Source organism: Branchiostoma floridae, chromosome 3, assembly GCF_000003815.2.
Source record: "Branchiostoma floridae strain S238N-H82 chromosome 3, Bfl_VNyyK, whole genome shotgun sequence".
Lineage (NCBI taxonomy): Eukaryota > Metazoa > Chordata > Leptocardii > Amphioxiformes > Branchiostomatidae > Branchiostoma > Branchiostoma floridae.
In genome coordinates this window covers 17,228,893-17,241,210 of record NC_049981.1, presented here as the reverse complement: position 1 = coordinate 17,241,210, position 12,318 = coordinate 17,228,893, and positions in this window count along the sequence as shown.

Below are 12,318 nucleotides of genomic sequence, written 5' to 3'. Positions count from 1 at the left end.
TCATTTGCCAATCGGTCCAACATCCGGTCTACCGATTTTTTTCAGGTCCGGTTACTCTGGACCGGTCCAGTAAGAAAAACTGGTTTTGTACCGGAACACCGTAGTTAGGGATGAGTAACGGTACAGAAAATCCAGGTCCGGTTCAGGTCCAGAGGATCAGGTCCAGGTCCGGACCTGAACCTGGACCTGATTCATTTTGTGAAAACTTGTGAATGGACGATACTCAAAACAACAGTCTATTTTTTGCTACAAAGAAATCTGTTTTGTGTAGTATTCGACTCCCACTGGCGTTTCAAAAATCCTACAAGGCTAACTACCTTTGTACGATCAAGGAGGTTGAAAAAGACTCTTTTCAACCTCCTTGGTACGATTGACTGTAAAAGTTGGTAAAAATGACTATATAGAGTTTACTCTGCTTCGCTATTGTTATTTGCCTAGACCAGTAACCCCGAAAACGTGTGAATGCCTGATTAACTCCATGAAATGTCATGGAGGTTATATATTCACCAGCGTTTGTGTGTCTGTGAACAAGATAACTCAAGAACTGCTGGACGGATTAGTTTCATACTTGGTGTGTTGGTGGGGTGTGGTGAAAGCTGGAAGTGATTAGATGTTGGCCCCCTAGCGGCTTTCCTTAGTACTGCAGCGCAACTTCCGGTTTTGCTATCTCGTGTTCTGAATAAGCTATGGTCACGAATTTATAAATGTTAGATAGCTCTTGTGCTCAGGAATAAGTGACATAAGTTTGGGCCCCCTAGCGGCCAGTTTTGGGGTAGCAGAGGCTTGTCAAAAACTTCTGAAGAGGATAACTCAAGAAGGGAACAACGGATTTTCATGATTTTTGGTATGTAGGTACCTCAATGTTGTACAAAATGAAATGCTAATTATGCAAAATAGGAGCACATTTCCATAATTAATAAAAATATTCTATCATAGCAGTTTTTCTATGTATCTCTTGTCCCGGACATGATATGGTCTTGACATTTGGGTGGTAGATAGGTTTCAGTGTCATAACAAAGTGGGGCAAGTTTCAACCCCCTAACTTTTAATTTGGGAACTGCAGGGGCGTTTTTGTCAAGACATTCCAATGAGGATAACTGCAGAAAAAATTGACGGATTGGCATCATATTGGACATGCGGGTACCTTAGGCAAAGATGTTCATAATGATATACATGTTATGCAAACGAGGACTTAATTTGCATAATTAATGAGGAAATTGTATAATTCCATTGTTTTCAATAACTGGACTTCAATAAATGTAACACATGTTAATTATGATAGGTAGAATGTAAGCAGATACCAAATATGGCAATGACGAACTTATTTGCATAATTTATGTAAAAATTGAAAAACCGCTTTATGATCGATAATGGGAATTTTATAATTGTGACATGTGTACGTTAGTCAATGATGAACAATACCATGCATAAATTATGTTAATGTGTTAGTCAATTGCATGAAATTTACGAAAGCTTTCATGGAGGTATGAGGTCGCCGAACTCTGGTTATATAATCAGTTCATTTTCCAATAGGTCCAACATCCGGTCCGGTTTTTTTCAGGTCCGGTTTTTTCTGAACCGGTCCAATGAGAAAAACCGGTTTTGTACCGTTACACCGTACCGGTACCCAGCCCTAATAAACATTCATTGAATGCGAATCGTGTGGTGTCGAACGTGATGCTCATATTACCGTTGTGCGTGGTTGAATGCGGTAAGATTTGAATTTGTTATTACCTTTGTTCTTCGTGATCTGTATGTAATGATATCGGTCTGACATGTTAAGTATTTTGGATCATACATTATGTACGTTAAGAGTTTTGTTGGTATTATTTGTCTTGCAACAAAACAAAAAGGCAGTTAAATCAGTTGTTTTCCACCCATCCCTTTTGAGCACATCGCCGGAATGTGGGAGGGTTTCAGCATCACATGTGTGTATTACACTGTGTCCTCTCCACAACTTTCCGTGATTATATATGTTCAAAATTGGAGGGTTGATCTTGGACCAACCATTACGGCTGTTAACAGGGCCGGGCGTGTGGTAAACAAGCGAAAGGATTGCGACACTGCGGCGGTTGGTCTAACAAAGGATGGCGTTACTGCAGTTTGTATCATTATCGTAAGTCGGCGTGGCTACACCATGCATATGATCATGAACCAATTACCTCTAGTAGGCTCTACATGATAGCAACGTTGTGAGTCGTCCTGGAGATACATTTGACAAACAATGGTTGGTGGAAGTAACCGTAGTAACCATGGTTTTGTTTTAGTCGGCAAGCTTAGGTCAAGTAAGACAGTATTGTGAAACACTGTGCCACATTAAGAAAACAATACCCACTTTGCTCTTGTTGAGGTTCTGTTCACAGTTTACTGCGTACGGTCAGCCGTCCATTTTCTGTCCGTAAGATTAGAATGCTGTCGTCCCTTTTGAGGAAATTGAGTGCCTTACGTTCTTCCTTTTTTAGGACCTACTCTGTTCCTCTCTTTTACTGTGATATAGAACAGCCGTAATTTCAACACGAAGAATGTTGCGAGCAAGATAACCTCAAACAACAAAATGTTCTTCATACAGTCAAACCTGTCTATAGCGGCCACTCAAGTGACTGGGGAAATGTGACTACTATAAACAGGTGTCCACTATAGAGAAAATGTTGATCAATTGACCAAGAGCAATAAGTCACACGATGATTTTAGTACCCACTGATCTTTCTAACCAAGTAACATTGTCTCGATCGTCTCAAAATTCAAATGACCCCGCCAGGATGATTGATATTGCCATGCGCAATGTTGGTAACCTGGGTACCATGCGGAAAGTAGTTCGCTCCGGCGTTCATTATATACGGGGGTCTCGTACTATATACAGTCACTTCTAGCTCTGACGCTCATTATACAGTCGCTTTTTCTGCTGTTCCTTGCGCAGAAGCGAACAAAGGAGCGAACTACTATCCGGATGGTACCCAGGCTACAATGTTGGTAAATTTGCAGACAATAAAAATTCACGTACCTTCCGCTATCGCCAAAATGACCCTGTCAGGAACTCCACATCTTCGCAAACTACAATTTCAAACTCTAAGCAGGGTTACATACGGCCGCCGTATGGTCGCGATATGCATTGTTTCTGTATCTACGGTACCGGAAATCGTGTGGCTGTAGCTGCGTTGGACAGCTGCTTAGGTCAAGGGGAAAAATCCAAGGGATCAACAAATAGTGACCGCAATGACCAGGTGGTCGCTATGCAAAGGTTTGATTGTATAGCCCCAGAAGTCATGAATGGATTGTATTAATATTTGGTATGTTGGTACGCGGTGATGAGTCCTCGAAATGATTAGATTTTCCCTCCCTCCTAGCGGCTTGTCACAGTACTACAGCGGAACCTCCGGTTTCGATATTTCGTATTCTCGACATGCTATGGTCATGATTTTTTAGCAATAGATAGCTTTTTGAGTAGAAACTATGTGTAGTAGTTTTCGTCCCTCTTTTTAACTGTAGGGGCCGGGTTATTTTAAGATTTTGAAAAGGAATAACTCAAGAAGGGGTTGACGGATCTTTGGTACATGTAATACTATGTAGAAAGCTTCAGTGATTCTTGTCTTCATCTGCACAGTTCTGTGGATACATAATACTGTTAGAGTATACAAAAGGGATAGGTGTACATTACAAAGGCTGGACAACAAAGTTTTCCACACAACCGATCGACGTTTTTTTGGCTATCTGTCGACTTCCTCGAGGCAATTTTATGCAATTATATGTGCTGGTAAAGTGTGCAGAACTTTGTTATCCAGCCTTTAATATATCTATGTCCTGTGATTTGCCAACCTAATGAAAGAAATAATATCAACATCAACTCTGATAATTACACCGGATGCCATAACACGCCACAAATATTCATTGCTCTTATTTTGTGACCAGAGATGTGACCAGAGATGCACCAATGCAGCATCAGTAATCTTGAAGTATTTACACTTAGGATATGTAGGTGCTCAAGACAATCTTGAGAAGGTCTCTTATGCGAGTTGATGTTATAGACCCGATTGTCACTGTTTCGTAATATCCCGAACACTTCATTATGATTCAGTTTCAGATGTGCTCATCCAGGCACAGAATTCTGAACTGTAATGACCTAGGACACTGAAGCCAAAGTAGTTTTCCTTACTCCACAAAATGTGACCCTACACTTTCTTAGATAAGCGTAAAGGTCGTCCTGTGAAAGCTAATACGGCGCGTATTTGATACGTTCATCCACTCATGGATTTCTCTCCAGTTCTTTCAACACTTCATGTTTGTTAATCTCTGTTTTCCCACCGTGAAAGGTCAGGTGCCATGTATCTGTAATGTGGCGCGGATTTACTCTTCTATCGGCAACCGCCATATTGTCGCCTACATACATGTATGACGTCACTATCAAACGAGACACCGACCAGCCTGACGGCTCAAGTGGTTCAAGTGACATAACTAGTCCTAGTCTTGTTATTAGCGATTCAGTGCAGATATGCACAGCACATAATTCGTTCTTAAGTTTCCTAGGTGTTTCTGTAGCAGGGTATATTCTTACATGGAAGGGTTACTAGCCCTTCCCCTAAAAGTGCTTCAGGCACCTCCTCGAACACGGGACCCCTATTTTACGTCTCTTCCAAAAGACAGATGCAGCCCAACCGAGATATTTTTTCTTAAAAGCTGAACCAGGAACTTCTAGTTACCAACTAAATGGGACCAGGAGCCAACTGTAAGGCTGCTACCAACTGAACTACAGGGGCATGACACAAATATTGGTTTCAGTACTCTTCGACAAATAGCTTTAACTGTTATTTTTCTATAAAATGCTTAACGTTAAGGGTTCAATGTAATGCGTGCACTTAGGAGTTTCGCGCGCACGCGTGCGTGTCTGTGTTTATGTCTGTGTGTTTGTGTGTGTTTGCATATGTGTGTGCATGTTTGTGTGCTGTTATTAGTTAATTAGGAATATGGTATCTCCTTTATAAAACTTAAAAGCAATTGTAAATCCATCAAAAAGGTTGTATATTTGCAATTCAAAGTAGTGCTTTAGTGACGACGGCAGTAAGGAACAAATGTAAGTGGCGCCACTAATAATGAACTAGATGCCCTCAGTACTTTGGGGACGTATTTTGCCGTATACATCGTGCAGTGAATCGTGACACAGGCTTTGAAAATCAGAGATTATAGGCGCCATTCTCAATTTCAATGATTGAAAATGTGAAATTAGGCTGATATTGGAGCCAAACAGTTCAGAGAAATAATTTTTACGATGTATGATAATTACTTCTGTTATATGAAAGAGTGAACTCTGTGCACTGTACCCATTTAAGCTTGAACCACTGAAAAAAACGAACTCGACAAAACCGGCCCGGGTGGCGGGTTGAAGGAACGTTCTAAAGGTCCGGCTGCCGTGCTGAAGAGGTGAGGGTGGGGAGAAAGGTGACGGTTACCTACATGGAATATATTTGTCCACACATACTTGGTTGCAGAAATGTTCAGTCCTTTTTTTATAAATGTCTGGATGTGCTTATTCATGAAATGCATCCAGAGCTTCAGTTTTTGGTTCTTTGTTTTTGTGTACTGTGCGGTTTCCGATATAAATCAAAACACTTCTCTCCAACGACAAGATGTCAAAGCCAACGCCCCGTACTATTGGGGGCCAAGTGTTGCAAAATTAAACGTATACATAGAACGAATTTTCTCTCACACAGAAGGGTTGAAAAAGGTCTCACACACAGACAGATTTTTCTCTCTCACACAACAGTGGAAAAAGGTCGCACACATTGACAGATTTTTCTCTCTCACACAACCGTTAGAAAAGGTCGCACACATCGACAGATTTTTCTCTCCCACTCCAAAGTTGAAAAACTTCGCACACAGTCACAGATTTTCAAAAGGTGATTTTTTTACCATGTGTTGTCCTATATCATTCTTCACAAATGTTATAAATGCAAGCATATACAGACGGTTTCTCGGTTCAACATGTACTTTATTCTTCAATATAGAGGCTATTATATTGTTTTAGTGAATACCGTGACCGGTATTCAAATCCATTTCTATTTCAGCATTAATGATACAATGGCCAGTATGAATTTGACTTTTGACCTGTTATATAGCTTATATGATTTGCCTTTTTCCCATAGAGACATGTATTTGAAATATACCGTAGCTTGAATGTCCCATAGATTCATAGAATGTACGCACACATGTCATATAAGTTGTCCTTCACCGACTCAAACTTGCACGCTCGATATCTTTCTAAGATACTAAGATTTCCGATCGTTCGTGCAGTCATACATAATATCTGTAAAAACAAATATTATCCAAAAACTGAGGCTGAATTTTTTTTCACATACACAGCAAGAAGTTTCTGCAAGTCAGTCACCCATGGTAAGAAAGCTTAAGGTGGAAAAAAATCCGTCCCTGAAGAGAACTGTTTAAAAGATCCTTGTTCGGATGTATAAGTACGACGACTTTAAAGTTTTGGGGGTTGATTGCATTCTTCACATAGTGCAGACACCACGAGAATATGTCGCGTCAACAAATGTGCAATTTTTTGTCTCAAACAATTGCAGAAATCAACTCTCAAACACATATCGAATTATTCCTTCCAAAGACAAACTATTCTTTGATACTGCAGACATTTTTATTCCGACACACAAACACTAGAATTCTCTCTCACACACAGCACAAAAAGTTCTCTCACTTCGCGAGGCTTTCCCTGCCAACCCGGCTGTAGGAGTGAGCGATTTTTTCGTCTGAGTGAGAGCGAAATTTGGTCGATGTGAGAGCGCTTTCGGAGTAGTGGAAGAATAACTTGCTTGAGTTTTCTGAACTTCCAAATGGCAATGAACAGTGTTATTTTCTTCAGTTTCCAATAATAAACCATTTTAACAATGACATTCTGTTATGTTATGTTATAGACATTTCCTCGACAATCACTTTATTCCGACACACAACGCAGAAATTCTCTCTCACCCACAGAACAAAAAGTTCTTTCACCTCGGGGGCTTTCCCCGCCAACCCGGCTGTAGGAGTGAGCGATTTATTTTGGTCTGAGTGAGAGCGAAATTTGGTCGATGTGAGAGCGCCTTTGGAGTAGTGGAAGAATAACTTGCTTGAGTTTTCTTATCTTCTTAAAGGCAATGAACAGCGCCATTTTCTTCAGTTTCCAATAATAAACCTTTTCAAAAATGACATTCTGTTATATTATAGACATTTCCTCGACAATCATATCATTCCGACACACAACGCAGAATTTCTCTCTCACCCACGGAACAAAAAGTTCTCTCACCTCGGAAGCTTTCCCCGCCGATCAGGCTGGAGGAGTGAGCGATTTTTTTGGTCTGAGTGAGAGCGAAATTTGGTCGATGTGAGAGCGCCTTTGGAGTAGTGGAAGAATAACTTGCTTGAGTTTTCTTATCTTCTTAAAGGCAATGAACAGCGTCATTTTCTTGTTTCCACTAATAAACCTTTTTAACAATGACATTCTGTTATATTATAGACATTTCCTCGACAGTCATATTATTCCGACACACAACGCTGAAATTCTCTCTCACCCACAGAACAAAAAGTTCTCTCACTCCGCGAGGCTTCCCCTACCAACCCGGCTGGAGGAGTGAGCGATTACTTTGGTCTGAGTGAGAGCGAAACTTTGTCGATGTGAGAGCGCTTTCGGAGTAGTGGAAGAATAACTTTCTTGAGTTTTCTTAACTTCTAAAGGGGAATGAACAGTGTCATTTTCTTCAGTTTCCAATAATAAACCATTTTAACAATGACATTCTGTTATATTATAGACATTTCCTCGACAATCACTTTATTCCGACACACAACGCAGAAATTCTCTCTCACCCACAGAACAAAAAGTTCTTTCACCTCGGGGGCTTTCCCCGCCGATCTGGCTGGAGGAGTGAGCGATTTATTTTGGTCTGAGTGAGAGCGAAATTTGGTCGATGTGAGAGCGCTTTCGGAGTAGTGGAAGAATAACTTGGTTCAGTTTTCTTATCTTCATAAAGACAATGAACAGCGTCATTTTCTTCAGTTTCCAATAATAAACCTTTTCAAAAATGACATTCTGTTATATTATAGACATTTCCTCGACAATCATATCATTTCCGACACACAACGCAGAAATTCTCTCTCACCCACGGAACAAAAAGTTCTCTCACCTCGGAGGCTTTCCCCGCCGATCAGGCTGGAGGAGTGAGCGATTTTTTTGGTCTGAGTGAGAGCGAAATATGGTCGATGTGAGAGCGCTTTCGGAGTAGTGGAAGAATAACTTCTTTCATCATTTCTTTACTTCAAACGCATGTTAAACACTGACATTTTGTATAGTTTGAAACGATATACATCAAACACTAACAATCACTTAAACCAAAGACATTGTCTTGACGATCAGTCTTTTTCCGACACTCAACGCTAAAATTCTGTCTCACACACAGAACAAAAAGTTCTCTCACTTCGAGGGCTTTTCCTGCCAACCTGGCCGGAGGAGTGAGCGATTTTTTGGGTCTGAGTGAGAGCGAAATTTGGTCGATGTGAGAGCGCTTTCGGAATAGTGCAAGAACAACTTCCTTCATCATTTCTTTACTTCAAACGCATGTTAAACACTGACATTTTGTATAGTTTGAAACGATATACATCATACACTAACAATCACTTAAACCAAAGACATTGTCTTGACGATCAATCTTTTTCCGACACTCAACGCTAAAATTCTCTCTCACACACAGAACAAAAAGTTCTCTCACTTCGGGAGGCTTTCCCTGCAAACCCGGATGGAGGAGTGAGCGATTTTTTGGTCTGAGTGAGAGCGACACTTTGTCGATGTGAGAGCGCTTTCGGAGTAGTGAAAGAACAACTTCTTTTAGTATTTTTTACTTAAAACCCAAAATAAACGCAGACATTTTGTTTAGTTTGTAACGATATACACTATACAATACCAATCACTTGTACCAAATATTAAAGATATTGTCTTGACAATCAATCTTTTTCCGACACACAACGCTGAAATTCTCTCTCACCCACAGAACAAAAAGTTCTCTCACTTCGGGAGGCTTCCCTGCCAACGCGGCTGTAGGAGTGAGCGCTTTTTTGGGTCTGAGTGAGTGCGAACTTTTGTCGATGTGAGAGCGCTTTTGGAGTAGTGAAAGAATAACTTCTTTTAGTATTTTTTACTTAAAACCCAAAATAAACTTAGACATTTTGTTTAGTTTGTAACGATATATACTATACAATAACAATCACTTATACCAAATATTAAAGATATTGTTTTGATAATCAATCGTTTTCCGACACACAACGCTGAAATTCTCTTTCACCCACAGAACAAAAAGTTCTCTCACTCCGGGAGGCTTCCCTGCCAACGCGGCTGTAGGAGTGAGCGATTTTTTGGGTCTGAGTGAGTGCGAACTTTTGTCGATGTGAGAGCGCTTTCGGAATAGTGAAAGAACAACTTCTTTTAGTATTTTTTTACTTAAAACGCAAAATAAACGCTGACATTTTGTTTAGTTTGTAACGATATACACCATACAATAACAATCACTTATACCAAATACTAAAGATATTGTCTTGACAATCAATCTTTCTCCGACACACAACGCTGAAATTCTCTCTCACCCACAGAACAAAAAGTTCTCTCACTCCGGGAGGCTTCCCTGCCAACGCGGCTGTAGGAGTGAGCGATTTTTTGGGTCTGAGTGAGTGCGAACTTTTGTCGATGTGAGAGCGCTTTCAGTTGGAGTAGTGAAAGAATAACTTCTTTTAGTATTTTTTACTTAAAACCCAAAATAAACTTAGACATTTTGTTTAGTTTGTAACGATATATACTATACAATAACTATCACTTATACCAAATATTAAAGATATTGTTTTGATAATCAATCTTTTTCCGACACACAACGCTGAAATTCTCTTTCACCCACAGAACAAAAAGTTCTCTCACTCCGGGAGGCTTCCCTGCCAACGCGGCTGTAGGAGTGAGCGATTTTTTGGGTCTGAGTGAGTGCGAACTTTTGTCGATGTGAGAGCGATTTTGGAGTAGTGAAAGAACAACTTCTTTTTGTATTTTTTACTAAAAACGCAAAATAATCACTGGCATTTTTTTTCAGTTTGTAACGATATACACCATACAATAACAATCACTTATACCAAATATTAAAGATATTGTCTTGACAATCAATCTTTTTCCGACACACAACGCTGAAATTCTCTTTCACCCACAGAACAAAATGTTCTCTCACTTCGGGAGGCTTCCTTGCCAACCCGGCTGTAGGAGTGAGCGCTTTTTGGGGTCTGAGTGAGTGCGAACTTTTGTCGATGTGAGAGCGCTTTTGGAGTAGTGAAAGAACAACTTCTTTTAGTATTTTTTACTTAAAACTCAAAATAAACACTGACATTTTGTCTAATTTGTAACGATATCAACTATACAATAACAATCACTTATACCAAATACTAAAGATATTGCCTTGACAATCAATCTCTCTCCGACACACAACGCTGAAATTCTCTCTCACCCACAGAACAAAAAGTTCTCTCACTTCGGGAGGCTTCCCTGCCAACCCGGCTGTAGGAGGGAGCAATTTTTTTGGTCTGAGTGAGTGCGATTTTTTGTCGATGTGAGAGCGATTTTGGAGTAGTGAAAGAACAACTTCTTTTAGTATTTTTTTTACTTAAAACGCCAAATAAATGCAGACATTTTGTTTAGTTTGTAACGATATACACTATACAATACCAATCACTTATACCAAATATTAAAGATATTGTCTTGACAATCAATCTTTCTCCGACACACAACGCTGAAATTCTCTTTCACCCACAGAACAAAAAGTTCTCTCACTCCGGGAGGCTTCCCTGCCAACGCGGCTGTAGGAGTGAGCGATTTTTTTGGTCTGAGTGAGTGCGAACTTTTGTCGATGTGAGAGCGCTTTCGGAATATTGAAAGAACAACTTCTTTTAGTATTTTTTTACTTAAAACGCAAAATAAACGCAGACTTTTTGTTTAGTTTGTAACGATATACACCATACAATAACAATCACTTATACCAAATATTAAAGATATTGTCTTGACAATCAATCTTTCTCCGACACACAACGCTAAAATTCTCTCTCACACACAGAACAAAAAGTTCTCTCACTTCGGGAACTTCCCCTGCCAAAGCGGCTGTAGGAGTGAGCGCTTTTTGGGGTCTGAGTGAGTGCGAACTTTTGTCGATGTGAGAGCGCTTTTGGAGTAGTGAAAGAACAACTTCTTTTAGTATTTTTTTACTTAAAACGCAAAATAAACACTGACATTTTGTTTAGTTTGTAACGATATACACTATACAATAACAATCACTTATACCAAATATTAAAGATATTGTCTTGACAATAATTCTTTTTCCGATACACAACGCTAAAATTCTCTCTCACACACAGAACAAAAAGTTCTCTCACTTCGGGAACTTCCCCTGCCAACGCGGCTGTAGGAGTGAGCGCTTTTTGGGGTCTGAGTGAGTGCGAACTTTTGTCGATGTGAGAGCGCTTTTGGAGTAGTGAAAGAACAACTTCTTTTTGTATTTTTTTACTTAAAACGCAAAATAAACTTAGACATTTTGTTTAGTTTGTAACGATATACACTATACAATACCAATCACTTATACCAAATATTAAAGATATGTCTGACAATCAATCTTTTTCCGATACACAACGCTGAAATTCTCTCTCACACACAGAACAAAAAGTTCTCTCACTTCGGGAGGCTTCCTTGCCAACGCGGCTGTAGGAGTGAGCGCTTTTTGGGGTCTGAGTGAGTGCGAACTTTTGTCGATGTGAGAGCGCTTTCGGAATAGTGAAAGAACAACTTCTTTTAGTATTTTTTTACTTAAAACGCAAAATAAACGCAGACTTTTTGTTTAGTTTGTAACGATATACACCATACAATAACAATCACTTATACCAAATATTAAAGATATTGTCTTGACAATCAATCTTTCTCCGACACACAACGCTAAAATTCTCTCTCACACACAGAACAAAAAGTTCTCTCACTTCGGGAACTTCCCCTGCCAAAGCGGCTGTAGGAGTGAGCGCTTTTTGGGGTCTGAGTGAGTGCGAACTTTTGTCGATGTGAGAGCGCTTTTGGAGTAGTGAAAGAACAACTTCTTTTAGTATTTTTTTACTTAAAACGCAAAATAAACACTGACATTTTGTTTAGTTTGTAACGATATACACTATACAATAACAATCACTTATACCAAATATTAAAGATATTGTCTTGACAATAATTCTTTTTCCGATACACAACGCTAAAATTCTCTCTCACACACAGAACAAAAAGTCTCTCACTCG